The sequence below is a fragment of the Pteropus vampyrus genome, unplaced genomic scaffold (assembly GCF_000151845.1).
Source record: "Pteropus vampyrus isolate Shadow unplaced genomic scaffold, Pvam_2.0 Scaffold288, whole genome shotgun sequence".
NCBI lineage: Eukaryota > Metazoa > Chordata > Mammalia > Chiroptera > Pteropodidae > Pteropus > Pteropus vampyrus.
The window spans coordinates 218,974-237,016 of record NW_011889069.1 but is presented as its reverse complement, the minus strand read 5'-3'; the positions used below and the strand labels follow the sequence as shown (position 1 = coordinate 237,016).

Here is an 18,043-nt window from a genome sequence, read left to right as displayed (position 1 = left end):
AAGCAGCTATTTAGGTATATAATACTATCTGGTCACTTAGTACCCAAGCCAAATGTGGACAATTTATGTTGGCTTGTATCAGAATGATTCTCCTTCACCTTCCTCATCTCTTGGGAACAGCTATTAACAACTTCAATAGAAAAGCTTTTGAAACTTATTTCTTATACTTAATGCCAAGATGAAAACACTAGCCTCAAATATTTGTATCTTAGTTTAGATACAGTTACCTACATAACATCACAAAAACAATATCTTAGTCTCAGTAATGTCTGACATGATAATATTTTACTTGGTCAACAATGAACTCTAACTATGCTGCTATAAAATGATGTAATCTTATCCATATTTCTGTAAGACACTCTTTACCTTTCTGATCACTTCTCTTTACTATCTTCCAAACATTTTCTCTATAAAACTCCAAAATGTTCCAAATACTGATATACTACTAATGTCATAGCCAAAAGAAATTTATCTTCACAAATTACCAAGTAAAAAGAATGCTAAAGATGGTATGCTTATAACTTTATCTTCTTGATGTTTACTGAAGCAACCTTCTTTACCTCAAACTCAACTCAAGAGTTTATGTTCTATTTTATTTTTTTCCAGCTTTTCAGAGACAGACATAGATGTTACTTGCAAAACTATCAGGTCACCATAGGGATATTTTCATGAGGATTCATTTATCCAATAGGAATTGGTACTAGATCTGCACTATGTCTTACACTTCAACCATTCTGTGACAAGTTCAGCTTCTTCATTCACTACATACACACATAAAACCACATGTAATGTCTCAGCTTGGCTGGGAGTTTATCAAGTTTGAGTCTGTGCTTTGCATTTAATCTTTTTAAATCAATACTTTAAACATTTAAATCTGATTTTAATCTGTCCTGATTACTATTTCCTTGTTTAAAAACAACCCTAGCCAACATTCAGTCTCAATGACTTGTATCAATTCACAAGATTAATCTTTCAAAAATAATAGCCCAGCATGGTATTTTATTAAAGTAGCTCCTGTGGAAGCTAATCAAGCCTCTAATAATCATTTATCTTAAAAGCTGCCATGAGATAGATAAGAGAGAGAGAGAGAGAGAGAAAAAAGGAGGGAGGGAGGGAAACTGAGATTGTTTCTATAAGGAAAAATATTCATATAGCATTAAGTAGAAATCCTCTTCAAAAGGGGGTGAAGCCATGGCAGAGTCCAATCAGCCAATCAAAGAAGACACTGTCAGCCAATCAAAGAAGACTCTGTTATGAAATATGGTTTTTAATTCATCTGAAATCTGCCATGAATAATAAATATATATTTCAAGAGGCAATTTCAAGCCAACTTTTCTTCCTCCTCTTTTAAACATGGATTGAAACTCCGTAACAGGAGCAGACAGGAGTATAAAGCAAAAATGGCAACCCACACTCAACCTCCCTCAGGGAGACCAGAGTCTCTAACAACTCAAGGAGGCCTCTTGCTACTTTGGCATTGCTGCCAGATCTTTCCAATTCCTCCAAAAAATGGAAAGGAATTTGTATACAAAAATCCATGTTATTTAGAAATGGTGATGTTTAATTTGAATTTAAAATACAATGAAGCCTATCATGGTAAGAGCCAAATAAAATACAAGTTCAGATCCCATTCTGTCTTCAGCCCACAGGTGTTCAATCTCTGCTGTAGGTTATATACCAGGCATCAGTTAGAAGGGATGGCAGTTAATTTATAAAGTATAAAATTTATTAAACTCCTAATACCCAGAAGTCACAGCAGTAACTAAAATTAATCATATTCTGTCAATTATGAGAAATTTGATTACAATAATTTACAATGAAAGACCTATGGCATTTGAAGATTGGAAGACTTAATATGGTTACAATGACAATACTATCCATGAATATCAATGCAATATTCATAAAAATTCCAAGAACATCTTTTTCAGAAATTTTAAAAACCATTTTAAAATTAATTTGGAATCTCACAATCTTAAAAAAACAAAGTTGTAAGACTCATGCTTCTTGATTTAGAAACTTACTACAAAGCTACCGAATTCAAAACAGTGTGCTATTGGCATTTACACACACACACACACACACACACACACACACACACACACACACACACACACACTCCCCCCCAAAACAGATATATAAAACAGAGAGCTCAAAAATAAACTCTTGCATATATAGTAAAATGATTTTTAATGAGGGTGCCAAGACCATTCAATGGGAAAAGGAAAGTCTTTTCCACAAATATTGCTGGGAAAATTGGACAATCACCTACAAAAGAATGAAGTTGGACCCTTATCTTAACCCATATACAAAAATTAACTCAAAACCAATCAAAGATCTAAACATAAGAACTATAAAAATAAAACTCTTAGAAGAAAACGAAGAAAAATCTTTATGAAATCTAATTTGGCAATAATTTCTTAGATATGATACCAAAAACATAGCCGACAACGACAAAAAACAGCTAATTGGACTTCATCAAAATTAAAAGCCTTTATGCATCAAAGGACACTATCAAGGGAGTGAAAACCCACAGGATATGTGTAAATTGTATACCTGATAAGAGATTGACATCCAGAATATATAAAGAACTACTACAACTCAACAACCATTACTACAAAAACCCTATTCAACAGACATTTCCCCAAAGAAGATATATAAATGGCCAACATGAAAGATGCTCAATATTACTAAATACAGGAAATGCTAATCGAAACCACAGTGAGATATCACATCACACCCACATTAGGATGGCTATTATCAAGAAAGAGAGAGAGAGTAATAGAGAGGGAGGGAAGTATGGAGGGAGGGAGGGAGGGAGGGAGGAAGGAAGAAGGAAGGAAGGAAGGAGAGGGAGGGGGAGAGAAGAGGGGGTGGCGGGAAAGGGAAGGAAAGAAAGAAAAATAAGTGTTAGCGAGGATGTGGAAAAATTGGAACACTTGTGCATTGACAGTAGAAATGTAAAAGGGTACAGCCACTGTGGAAAACAGTTTGGCAGTTCTCAAAAATGTTAACATATTATTACCATATGATCCAGCAATTCCACTTTTCAGTACATACATACCCCAAAGAACTGCCAGGAACTCAATCAGATACATGTCCAACAATGTTCACAGCAGCATTACTCACAATATGGGAAGCATCCCAAATGTCCATCACCAGATGAATGAATAAACAAAATGTGGAACATATACACACAATGGAATATTATTCAGCTTTAAAAAGGAAAGACATTCTGACACATAAACCTTGAAATCATTATGCTAAGCAAAATAAGCCAAACACAAAAGGACAAATATTGTATGATTCCACTTATATGAGGTATCTGCAATAGACAAATTCATTAAGAGGTTTCCATGGGCTGGGGGTTTAATGAGTGCAGTTTCCATTTTAGATTATGAAAAATTCTGGAAATGGAGAGTTAATGGCTGCACAACACTGCAAATGTAACTTAATGATACTGGACTATACACTTAAAAATGGTTAAAATGGTCAATTCTGTTATGTATATTTTATCATGCACACAAAAAAATCTATGGAATTTGAGTTGCACAATTTAGAGAAATTTTTATATCTGTGGCTGACGTTGTAAAACATCTGGAAGTAAACCCTATAGAAATAGGTTTGAAAAAAGATAAGCTTTATTAAAATCTATTTTAAATGGCTAGAGAAATGCTGACTATCATTTTTCCAACAATATAAAAGGTTTCTTTTATTTATCATCTTAGGAACTTTATGTTGCCTTCGGCTGATGTTATTTATTCTGTGACAGTGCCCTACATGTAGAGATTTAATAAATGTGTGCCAACAATGACAACTACAAAGAACTTCAAGTGAATCAATTACCAAAGTCTTCAAGGTTTCTGTTAAACGTCAATTTAAGATATAGCTAAAAGAATAAAAAAGACACAGCCACTGCATATTTAGATAAAAATTAGAAACATAAATATCCAATGATAAAGAAATGAATTAAATAAATTATAGAAGAGGGAGACCCTTGCTTTTACATAAACATATCCCCAAAAAGATGAGGAAGTTTAAAGATACGCATGTTATTTGGGGGCTCTGCTACTAGAAAGCTCATAATTTGTACAAATTTCAATTATTTCTAGTGTTTTAGGGGGAAAAAAATCCTTGAAAACATAGTTCTAGTGCTACCATTTTATAAACATTCCTTAACTTTTCTTACATAATTGAGCCCACTGCATATTCACCAGGGTTTAAAGACTCTCAATCTAGAAAGTACCAAATAAGCACCAATTCCATCAAACTATGTGTGTCAAAACAATAAACACCCCTCCTCATTTTTACTCATTCTTATAAAATAAGGCAAAATGCAATCAAATATTCAAATTAGTTTCAGTACTGCTGGCAAATATCCAACCACTGGCTGGTAGGCAGCATCCTTATGCAATAACTCAAAATGTCTGTGTATCAGCTTAAGGACTCCAAATTCAGAGTATAAAAGACAACTTAGAGTGGTGGATATTGTACATTTAAGAATGCAGGGAGTTCAAAGCCCCAAACCATAAAGGGTGATTCAATAAAAAGTGATGTAGTAAAATATGTAATGGCTTGGAAAGTTATTCAATATGTCAAAGGGGGAGAGAAGAAGGTTATAAACACAAAAAGGGAAATTCATCCCTTAAAAAAATAAAGATGTACAAAAAACAAAATTGGAAAAACATTATTTAAATTAGAAGCAATCTCTCTCTCTCTTTTTTTTTTTTTGGCTACACTTGCATTTTCTAAATTTTCACAATGACCACGTATTTCTTCTTTAATGTGATACACACTGAGTCACCATAATAATTTGAAAGAGGCATTTTAAAATCTCATGATCATTTTCAATGAAAGATTATAAGACACAGGCACAGCAAATATGTTCCTTAGATCATACACATTCAAGTCACAATGTACAATTACTGTATATCTAAATCCCATGACCTGATAATGGTTTGTTAATGAAGACTGAGAAATAACCTCAGAAGAATTTTCTCTTTATTTCTGATTACTAGGAATCATCAACTGCAAATTTCTGCCTAAATGTTGACTGGTAGCCTTCTCCACAGACATTCAGTGCCCACAGTCCACCCTAGGATATCTCTTCCCCAGGCATCTGATCCAGGCCATCTATTCTACCAGTGAGCACAAACTTGAGACCCAGTTCATCACTTACTGATTTGTGAACTTGGTCAAGTTACTTTATCTGTACATGCCCCAGTTCCTGCATCTATAAACAGGGATAACTATAGTTCCTGTCTCAGAGGGCTGTTCTAAGGCTTCAATGAACACATATAAAACACTATACATAGTAATTGTAACATAAATATAGCTGTCATTATTATTATATTCCAACTACCAGCAGAATCTTACACTCTATTCCTGCTTGTCTATTCTTTCCTAATTACTTAAACTCACAAAGGTTCTCTTCATAAACTCTCAGTAAATATCTATTTTGAGGGAACTAGCTTCCAATTATGGCCAACTAGGTAATTAAATGAACCCATCTAATAAGGACTAGAAAAGCAATATAAAATACTTTTTAAAGTATGCACTAAAAGGCAGTAGGGATCTAAAAAGATAGTGAAGATTTACTGGATGGAAGCCCAAGGAGATGTGTACCACTTGGAGGGCTTCTTTTTTTTTTTTTTTTGGATACTGAAAGATTCTGAAGAGAACAGCTGAGTAGCCTATGACAGAATGGAAAGATGAAAGAGAAAGAGACTGAAGTCCAGGGCTGGAGAGAGAGGGGAAAGGAAATATATTTGGAGAAACTAAAGTATAGAGTGGACATCTCAAAGCAGGCTGAAACTGGAAGGGTAATTCAGAAATTGACAGGATGTCAAGAGACTTCAGTCTGACTTTCAATCCTCTTAATCTATGAAATGAGAATGAGATCCTGGATTGCAAGTGACTTCAAGCCCCAGACAGAAGTAAATCAAATGCTCTCTGGAACATAACATTAGCCTAGGCCTCAAATTAATCTTTAAGCATCTGTGTAAATAAAATGCCTGGCACATAACTAAAAATAATTTGACAAACATAAAGACAAAATAACACGAATTAAAACCACCCGAAACAGACAACAGAAAAAGACCCACAGAAACCCCAGATACTAGAATTCTCACAGACTTCAAGTATACTTGTTATGTTCAAGGACATGAAAGACAAAAATCAAGAATTTTAGCTGTGATCTAGAAATAATTTTAAAAACCAATTCTAAATTATAAAACTGAAAAGTACAATAACTGAAATTAAAAACTCAATAACAGAGTATGTGATAGATTGATATAGCTGAAGAAATCATTAGTAAGCAGAAAGAAAATCTATCAAATGAGGCATGGAGAAACATAGAAGATATGATGACAATGTCTCAGATATTTGTTTTTGGAGTCCCAGAGAAAAGGAGAGAATAAGGCGGAAGCAATATTTAAGCAGATATTTAAATACTTAAATAGACAATGGCTGAGCATTTTCTAAGATTGATGAAATACACCAAACCACAGATTCGAGGAGTTCTACAAGCAGAATACAGTTGACCTTTGAACAACACAGGTTTGAACTGCATGGATCCAGTTATATGTGGATTTTTTTTTTTTCATTAAATATCTGTACTGTTTTCGATCAGTGGTTGGGAGTCCGTGGATGTAGAGGGCCGATTGTGTGCACTGAGCTACACCATTTTATATAGGGGACTTAAGCATTTGCAGATTTCGGCATGCACAGAGTTCTGGAACCAATTCCCCATGGATACAGAGGGTAGTTAAAGTTTTGGAGGAACCAAAGATATATGTGGATTTTCAATTACATAGGAGTCAACCAACTGTTGGATGGGATGGAATAAGAAAATATGGTGTGTGTGTGTGTGTTGTATGGGTAATGGAATATTATTCAGCCATAAGAAAGAAAGAAATCCTACCATTTGCAATAACATAGATGAACCTTGCAGGCATTATGCTTAGTGAAATACTATATAATCTCACTTACATGTAGAATCTTAAAAACACCAAACTCATAGATACAGAGAACAAATTGTTGGTTGTCAGAGGAGGCAGAGGGAGGTGCGCAGGGGATGAGGAATAGGGGGTTGGCAAAATGGGTGAAGGGGGTCAAAAGGTACAAACTTCTAGTTATAAATAAGTCCTGGGATGAACAAAGAGCGCTAAATAAGGTAGAAGAAAACCAAAGTACCTTAGCAATTACATGAAGTGTAAATGGACTAAATATTGCAATTAAAAGACAAACTGTCTACTAAATGAACAAAATAAAAAACCATGAACATATTTAAAACAAAGATGGTAATATTAGACAAAATATTGATAAACAAAAAGAGAACCAGATAATCTCCACATATTTGGAAATTAAGAAATGTACTTCTAAATTACTAATGAGTCAAAAAAAAAATCACAATGGAAAATCTACGTTTTTATTTAAACATAATGAAAATATTATATACCAAACTTGTATGTTATTTAAGGGTATAAACTTGCAACTAGTAGATAAGTTTCTGAAGATCAAATGCACAGCTTAGTGATTGTAGTCAACAATACTGTATGATAAACTTCAAAGCTGCTAAGAGACTAGGTCTTAATTGTTCTTGCCACAAAAAATGATAATTATGTGAAGTATCTGCTATTAGCGAATACCAAAGGGGTAAACATATTGCAACATATAAATGTATCAAATAAACACACTGTATAACTTAAACTTACAAAATGTTGCATGTTAATTATAACTCAATTTTTAAAAAATAGAAAGCTTAAAAAAAAAAAAAACTTGTGAACTGCAGCCAAAGCCCTGTTCAGAGGAAAATGTATGGCTTTGGGTAAGTATAATTAGGAGGCTGAAAAGGAGGCTAAAAAATTGAATTAAGCAGTTATCTGTTAGAAAAAGAACAAATTAAGTCAAGGAAAAATAGAAAAAAATAATAATGAGAAGAAATAAAATGTAAAATAAACAAACAATAAGGAGAATCAAGAAAACTCAAAGTTGATTATTTAAACAGACTGTTAGATGGCAACAACATAGGAGAATGCTGAATTCATCCCCTTCAATGAACAAAGTCAAATATACATGTATATAGAGAGCAATCGCTCCTGTGAAACAACTAGGGGATAAATGGACAGCTTCTGAAAAACAAACAAAAGAGACCAATTAGAGAAGGTGGGAAACTGTGGGAGCTCTCAGGGAGCTTGGGAACTCCCCATAAGGGGACAGTGAGCACCACTGTTCCTCTCCACTCTGAGCTCTATTTGATTTGGATGCTTTTGCCTCCCTGCAAGATCACCTGCAGAATGTTCCTAGCTATGATACCTGGGACCATTTTCCTCTAACAAAGGAGAAAGCAGGAACAACACGGACCTGACCTCTCTGCCCAGAGCGCTCTGGCTTGGTAGACCAGTGCCTCAGACATCTTAGGCACCTGTTCGGCTCCTATCAGCTTGCCAAAACCACCCACCACACAGAGCCTACACAGAGGTTGTTTCTACATATGGCCACCTTTTAAAAACTGGGAGGAGCATAGTAGCTATTCTGTCTAATTTGTATAAACAAACATAGAAAGTCAAACAAAATGAAGACAGGAAAATCTCTCTCAAATGAAGAAACAAGAAAAACCCCCAGGAAGGGTGGGTGGGAGATCAGTAATTTGCCTGATAAAAAAATTCAAAGGATGCTCATCATACTTGAGAGTGGAATAGGAGAATTTAGGGAGAATTTTCACTAAGAGTAAGAAAGTATAATAAAGAACCAAGTAGACCTGAAGAATACAATAACTGAAAGGGCGCAGGAGGTGGGGAGGAGAGAATGGCATAGATGATAGAGGCTCTGTTCATCCCTCTGGCGACCAAATTAAAGTTGTGACAGAAACAAGGAGCAAACAGTAAGGAAAAATCGCCTAGGATCTAGATCAACAAGCCATACAACTAGGGAGAAACCTAAGAAATCACCCTGCAACGGCAGAAGGTAGGACATGGCGAGGACGCGAGGCTGCCTGGTCCCAAGTGGCTAAGTGGGACAAAGGCTGTGGCTGCGGCAGCCAGCAGCTGCAGACGCCTCTTAAAGGGGCCATGCCCATGAATGGACTTTCGCGGTGATGGACCTGTTTGTGCTATGCACCAGTGCCAGTTTGGCTGCGCGCAGGGGGCACCTGGGACTTACAGGGAGACACTGAGTTGTCGGAGTGAGGGCCAAAGCGAGACTGACTCTCTACAGAAGTGTGAGCGGTATCCATTGTTCCTCTGTTGAGCCTACCCCCTTCTCAGTACATGACACAGTGCCGCCACAGCAGAGATGTCATCAAACTGGATAACAGAGATTGCTCAGCCCAGAGGATTCCCTGAAACTCCGCCTCCCCCAACTCGCAGCCCCACCCAAGCCACATCCAGGTGTATCTTCAGAGACAGATGCTCCTTGCTGAGCAGCACCTAGATGCACACTGGAGGCAGCTGGCCTCAGTTTCTGGTGTGGCCTTTTGAGGCAACTATAAGTGCAGCATCTGTGATTGCTTGCTGAATCTAAACAGGTGGCTCCAGAGGGGCAGAGGCTTGGGCTAAATTTGGCCTGCAGCTGAACCCCTCTCAGACTGTGCCACTCGACACCTACTACACAAATCCACACTAATAAGACCGGAAAACTTAGGAGCTTTGCTTAGTACATAGAAACAGACACGGAAAGGCAGCCAAAATGGAAATACAAAGGAGCAGAAACCATACGAGAACAGAACAGAGATCCAGAAATAATGGAGTCAAGCAATTTGACAGATGCAGAGTTCAAAACACTGGTTATAAAGATGCTCAATGAACTTATGGGAAGTATAGATAAAGTCAGTGAGAACTTCAACAAAGAGATAAAAAACATAAAAATGGAAATTATAAAAGAAACCAGTCTGAAATGAAGAATACATTATCTGAGATGAGAAGTATATTAAATAGAATAAACAAAAGAATAAAAAAAGTGAATAGAGAATCAAATGACCTAAATAGAGGATGGGAAAGCCAATCAGAATGGCAAGAAAAAAGAAGCCAAGACTATAATAATAATTTAAGGAGACTATGGGACACTATTAAAGGTCAAAATATCCATCTCATCGGAGTACTGGAAGGAAAATAAGATGTTGAACAGCTATTTGAAGAAATAATGATGGGAAACTTCTCTAACCTGGTGAAGGAAATGGACATAAAACCTCAGAACGCTCAGAGAATCCCCAAAACCAGGAATCCAAAGAGGCCCACATCAAGACATATTGTGATTAAAATGCCCAAGGTTAAATACAAAGAGAAAATCTTAAAAGCAGCAAGGGAAAGGCAGATAGTTACCTACAAGGGAGCACCCATAAGTCTGGCAGCTGATTTTTCAAAAGAAACTATGCAGGACAGAAGGGCTTGGCACAAAATATTCGATGTGATGAAGACCCAGGAATTTATCACCACCAAGCCAGTATTACAGGAAATGTTGGAGAAACTTTTTCAAGAAGAAAAAAACATGTATCAAAAACAGGAATAAAGAATGGTAACAACTACATTCCTATCAACAAGTACCTCAAATGGAAAAGAATTAAGTGCTCCAACTAAAAGACAGAGTGAATGAATGGATAAGAAAACAAGACCCCTACATATGCTGCCTACAAGAGACTCACCTCAGATTAAAAGACACATACAGACTAAAAAGAAGGGGATGGAAAAAGATATTGCTTTGATGGACCTAGAAGGTCTTGCGCTGAATGAAATGGGATGTATAGAGAAAGACAAATATCGCAGGATTTCACATACATGTGGAATCAAAAGAACAAAATCAAGAACAACAAAAGCGGAAATAAACTCATAAATATAGGGAATATTTAGAGAACTACTGGATAGGAGGGAATTGGGGACAGCAAAAAAAGGCAAAGAGATTAAGAGGTACAAATGGATAGTTGCAGAACAGAGTGTAGCATGGAGGAGAGGGTTAATAATGTCATAATAAATATATAAGGGGGAAAAGGGTACTAGATTTAGTCGGGGGGGCATCACTTTGCAAGTTATGTGAATCTCTGATCACTATGCTATACAACTGAAACTGGTATATTATTGTATGCCAACTATAAGTGGAAAAAAACTTCATTGAATTGTATAATGTAAATACAGGCAACTAACTGTTGATTATATTTCAATAAAGACGAAAAAATGAAAAAAAGAAAAGGATACAATAACTGAAATGAAAGCCACATTAGAATCAGCTGCAGATTAACTAATAGAGAAGGTCAGATCAGTGAACTGGAAGACTAGTGGAAATCAACCAATAAGAACAGCAAAAGAAAAAAAATTTTTTTAAATGAGGATAGTTTAAGGGATCTCCGGGATATTAACACGCACTCAACCATTTGCAACATAGGGATCCCAGAAGAAGAACGAAATGAGAAAGGAACAGAAATTTTATTTAAAGGAATAGCTGAAAACTTCTAACGAGAAAGGAAATAGACACCCAGGTCCAGGAAGCACAGAGTTCCAAACAAGATGAACCCAAAGTGACCCACACCAAGACATATTGTAATTAAAATGGCAAAAGTTAAAGACAAGGAGACAATCTTGAAGGAAGCAAGAGGAAAACAATGAGTCACATACAAAGAAAACCCCTTAAGAATATCAGCTGATTTCTCATCAGCAACTTTGCAGGCAAGAAGGGAGAGGCAGGACATCTTTAAAATACTGAAAGATAGGAACCTACAACCTAGAATAATTTACCAAGCAAGGTTGATATTCAGAATTGAAGAGAGAGAAAGAGTTTCCTGGACAAGCTAAAACTAACGGAGTTCATCACTATTAAAATAGTTTCACAAGAAATGTTAAAGGGTCTTCTTTAACCAGAAAAGGCCATAACCAGAAATAATATAAGAAAAAATCTCATAGGTAAAACCAAATACTTAATACAGCAAATTAAACACTTAAAAAGCAACTATGAAGGTCGAAAAACAAAAAGTATCAAACTCAACCCAAACTACAATAAGCAGTTAGTAGACATACAACACAAAAAGATCTAAAACGTGGAATCAAAAGCAGATTGGAAAGGGAAGTGAAAATGCAGTGTTTACAGAATATATTCAAACTTAAATACCTATCAGTTTAAAACAGACAGCTATAAAGAAAAATATAAATAAACCTCATGGTAACCACAAATCAAAAACCTACAAAAGATACACACAGAACAAAGAGAAAGGAATGCAAACAAAACACTGAAGAAAACCAGCAAACCACAAGGAAAAAGGATCAAGAGAAGAAAGGAACAAAGGAGAATATAGAAACAACTAAAAAACAACAAAATGGCAATAAGTACATACTTAATAATAATTACTTTAAATGTAAATGGATTAAATGATCCATTCATATATTGCTTACAAGAGACTCACTTCAAATCAAAAGACACATACATACTGAAAGTAAAGGGATGGAAAAAGATATTCCAGGCAAACAGAAACAAAAAAAGCTAGAGTAGCAATACTCATTTAGATAAAATAGACTTTAAAACAAAAAATATGGGGAGAAAAAAGACAGACATGACATAATAATAAAGGGGTCGATCCTAGAAGAGGATACAACAATTTAAATATCTATGCACCCAATATAGGAGCATCTGAATATATAAAGCAATTATTAATGGCCATAAAGGGAGAAATCTAAAGTAATACAACAATAGTAAGGGATTTTAATATCCCATGCACATCAATGGATAAACCATCCAGATGGAAAATTAAAGAAATAATGGCCATAAATGTCACATTAGACCACATGCAGCTAACAGACATTTTTTTGAAACATTGCAGCCAAAAACTGCAGAATGCACATTTTTTTCAAGGGCACATGGAATATTCTCCGGGACAGATCACATATTAGGCCACAAAACAAGCCTCAATAAATTTAACACTGAAATCATACCAATCATCTTTTCCAACCACAGTGGCATGAAACTAGAAATCGACTAAAGGAAGAAAACTGGAAAAAACACAAATACATGGAGACTAAACGACATGCTACTAAACAACCAATGGATCAAAGAAGAAATCAAATAGGAAATAAATAATTATCTTGGAACAAATAAAAATGAAAATACATGTTTTCAAAATTTATGGGACAAAGTTCATAGTTATATGAACTTTCTTGAGGCCTATCTCAAGAAACAAGACCCCAAATAAACAATCTAACTGTACACATAAATGAACTAGAAAAAAAACAAACAAAACCCAGAGTAGACAGAAAAAAAGGAAACAGTTAAGATCATAGCAGAAATAAACAATAGAAATTTAAAATATATTTAAAAGACCAATAAAACTAAGATCTGGTTCTTTAAAAAGATAAAACTGACAAACCTCTACTCAAACTCATCAAGTTAAGAGCCCAAATAAATAAAATAATAAAAGAGAAATTACAACCAACACCACAGAAATACAAAGCATCATTAAAGAATACTATGAACAATTATATGCCAACATATCTGATGATCTAGAAGAAATGGATAAATTTCTAGAAATATATAAACTTCTAAGACTGAATCAGGAAGAAATATAAAATCTAAACACAACAATTACTAGCAATGAAATTGAAACAGTAATAAAAAAAACTCCCAACAAATAAAAAGTCCAAGACCAAAAGGCTTCAAAGGTAAATTCAATCAAAAATTCAAAGAATTAACACCTATCCTTCTTAAACTATTCCAAAACCTTTAAGAGAGAATACTTCCAAATTCTTTCTATGAAACCAGTATTACCTTGATACCAAAACAAGATAAAGACATCACAAAAAAAGAAAACGGCTGTGTCCTTAATGAACATACATGCAAAAATTCTCAACAAAATATCAGCAAACCGGACTCAACAATATAGTAAAAGGATTTTACACAACGACAAAGTGAGATTCATCCCAGGGAAGGATGGTTCGACATCCGTAAATCAATCAACATGATGCATCACATTAATAAAGGGGAAAAAAACATAAGATCATCTCAATAGATGCAGAAAATGCATTTGACAAAAACCGACATTTATGATAAAAATTCTCAGTAAAGTGGGAATAGAGGGAACATACCTCAACATAATAAAGCCCATATATGACAAAGCCACATCTAACATCACACTCAATAGTGAAAAGCTAAAAGCATTTTCCTTAAGATCATAAACAAGTCAAGGATGCCTACAATCGCCACTTCTATTCAATTGTGTTGGAAATCCTAGCCACAGCAATCAGACAAGAAATAAAAGGCATCCAAATCAGAAAGGAAGAAATAAAACTCATTATTTGCAGATGGCATTATACTGTATATAGAAAACTTTGAAGACTCCACTGAAAAACTATTAGAATAAATGAATTGAGTAAAGTTGCGGGATATAGAACCATACAAAAATCTACTACCTTTTGATATACCAGTAACAATCAGAAGGTGAAATTAAGAAAAAAATCGCATTTACAATTGTATGAAAAAGAATAAAATACCTAGGAATAAATTTAACTAGAGATGTGAAAAATCTGTACTCTAAAAACTCTAAGACAATGAAGAAACTGAAGAAGATGCAAATAAATGGAACGATATACCTTGCTCATGAATTGACAAGACTGATATTGTTAAAATGTCCTTACTACCTAAAGCACCTACAAATTCAATGCAATTCCTATTAAAATACCAATGGAACCACAAAAGACTCCAAACAGCCAAAGAAATCTAGAAATAAGAACAAAGTAGGAGGAATCACACTCTCTGACATCAAACTATACTACAAAGCTACAATAATCAAAACAGTATGGTACTGGCATAAAAACAGATATGTAGATCAATGGAATACAGAGCCCAGAAATAAATCCTCCCTTATATGGTCAATTAATCAATGACAAAGGAGCCAAAGAAATACAATGGGATAAAGACGGTCTTTTAAATAAGTGATGTTAGGAAAACTGGACAAGAGATACATGAAAAAAAATAAAGAAATTGGACCACTTTCATATATCATATACAAAAATAAACTCAAAACTCAAGGATTAAAGCCTTGAATTAAGACCTGCAACCATAAACCTCTTAGAAGAAAACACAGGCAGTAAACATTGACAGAGTTCTTAGCAATATCTTCCTGAATATGTCTCCTTGAGCAAAGGAAACAAAAGGAAAAATAAACAAATGGGACTACATGAAACTAAAATGTTCTTGCACATTGAAGGAAACCATCAACAAAACAAAAAGACAACCTACTGAATGGGAGAAGATATTCGCCAATGATACATCTAAAATATATAAGGAACTCATACACCACCAAAAGAAAAAGAATATCTGAAATATATAAGGAACTCATACACCACCAAAATATATAAGGAACTCATACACCACCAAAAGAAAAAGAAACTCAAAAAACAATCTGATTAAAAAATGGGGAGAGGACATGAATCAACATTTCTCCAAAGAAGACATACAGATGGCTGACAGATATGAAGAGATGCTAAACATCACTAATCATCAGGGAAATGCAAACGAAAACCACAATGAAGTATCATCTCACACCTGTCAGAATGAATATCCTCAATAAATCAACAAATAACAAGTGCTGATGAGGATGTGGAGAAAGGGAACTCTCATACAGTATTGGTGGGACTATAAATTAGTGCAGCTACTATGGAAAACAGTATAGCGATTCCTCAATAAATTAAAAATAGAGCTGCCATATGATCCAACAATTCTACTTCTGGGTATTTATCCAAAGAAAACAAAAACACTAATTTGAAAATATATATGCACTGCTATGTTCATTGCAGCATTACTCATTATAGCCAAGATATGAAAGTAACCTAGATGTCCATCAATAGATGAATAGATAAAGAAGATATGGTGCGTGTGTGTGTGTGTGTGTGTGTGTGTGTGTGTGTGTATACGTACATACATATATATATGCAATATTATTCAGCAATAAAAAAGAATGAAATCTTGCCATTTGTGACAACATGGATGGACCTAGAGGGTATTATGCCAAGTGAAATAAGTCAGACAGGGAAAGACAAATACCACATGATTTCACTTATACGTGGAACCTAAAAAGACAAAACAAATGAATAAACAAAACAGAAACAGACCCATAGATACAGAGAACAAACTGATGGTCGCCAAAGGTGGGAGAAAGAATAAAGAAAAAAAAGACTATTAACACCTGGCTAATTATCAAAAAAAGACAAAAATAACCAAAGTCAAGAATGAAAAAAGGGGACAAACTATAGTTACATTACAAAAACAATAAATATGTTATGAACAACTTCAATTGAATAAAGTCCATTTAAGTAGTTTGATGAATTAAATTCCAAGAGAAACTTAACCAAACTCACACAAGATATGAATAATCCTATAATTAGTAAGTAAATTTAATCCATAATTAGAAACCTTACCACAAAGAACGTTCCAGATGACTTCACTGGTAAATTTCCCCCAAAATATTTATATTTAAGGAAAAGATAATGCCAATTTTAAATATAATATTCCGGAGAACTGACAAATGATTGCTAGATTTATCACGGTCATCACTTTGTAAGGAATATAAATGTTAAATAACTATGCTGTACACCTAAAACTCTATGTCAACTATACTCTAATAAAAAAAAAGTATTCCAGAAAATATAAAAAGAGGCAATGTCCCCTCTCCCCAATCCTTTTTATAAGAATATTATAAAAGAGAAAAATTATAGGTCAAACCCACTTTTGAGTATGTAGGCAAAAATCCTGAACAAAATCTTAACAAATCAAACCCAGAAAATAAATAAAGTCTGGTTTATTTCAGGAATGCAAAGTTGCTTGTATATTTTTAAAAATCATTTACTGTATTTCACACTATCGAAATTAAAGAGAAAAACCATATGATTGTCTTACGCGTTAAAAAGAAAGTGCTTCCAAAAAATTCAACATTCATTCACAACAAGAATCTTTGGTGAACTTAGAATTAAAGAGCTCTTCCCTTAATCTGATAAATGGTATGGTACCTACAAAACACCTACAAATGTCATATGAATGGTAAAATACAGTTTTCTTCTGATATCACGGGTTAGACAAAGATACCAGCTAATACCAATTCTTTTACTAGAGTCTTAGCCAGTGCAGTAATGCAAGAAAAAGAAAACAAAGCTACAAGCATTGGAAGCGAAAATGTAACTCACAATTCACAGAATATAATCAGAAAATTTCAAAATTACTGATAAATTAGAACTGGTATACAGGCTTAACTCCTGGAAATAAGGTCAATTTGAAAATATCAACTGCATTTCTATAACCACAACAAAATGACAACCAAAAACTTTTTTAGAGATGCTATTTACAATAGTGTTTAAAAAGTCAAATACTTATTAATTAATCCAACACCAGATGTATAAAATCTCTATGCAAAAAGTGATAAAAACATTGAAAGTAATAGAGAGGACCTAAATAATGGTATATGCCATGTTTCCAGATTGGAAGACTCAATATTAGAAAAATGTCAAATTTCCCCAAATGGACTACTCAATGCAATCTCAACCATTTTAACAAATGGTTGTTTTTGGTTAAAAGTGGCAAATGTGTATGGAAAGAAAAAGCTTAAAAAATAGTCAAGACACTACTGAAGACAGCCAAGGCCTTGCTCTAGATATAAAACTACACAATTATTAAGACAATGTAGACATGGTATGATAGACAAGAGATCAATGGATTAGGAGAGCCCAGAAACAGACTCACCCATATAAAGATAATAACAACAAAGGTGTCATGGTAGAACGGAAGGGAAAGGAAAACCTTGACAATAAATGGTGCAAGCTGAATAGCCATATGGTATGGGCTAGATATCCATATGGGAAAAAATAAAGACTGATCTTTCATAACCACATGAAGATCAGTTCCGGGTAAACTATAGCTCCAAATGTAATAGGCAAAACGAGTCTCCTAATTTACAATATGGGAGAATAACTGTATGTCCTCAGAGTAGGAAAAGACTTCTCAAATAGGACACAAAAAGCACCTATTATAATTTTAAATAATTTTTAAAGAAGAAACTGATAAATTGGACATTAAAATAAAGAAC

General features: G+C 34.5%; 1 protein-coding gene across 6 annotated transcripts in view; it reads right to left on the bottom strand.

Moving 5' to 3' along the window:
* Window positions 1–18,043, bottom strand: part of APLP2 (amyloid beta precursor like protein 2) — a 76,945-nt gene that overhangs the window by 51,764 nt on the left and 7,138 nt on the right. The gene's annotated exons all lie outside the window — the stretch shown is intronic.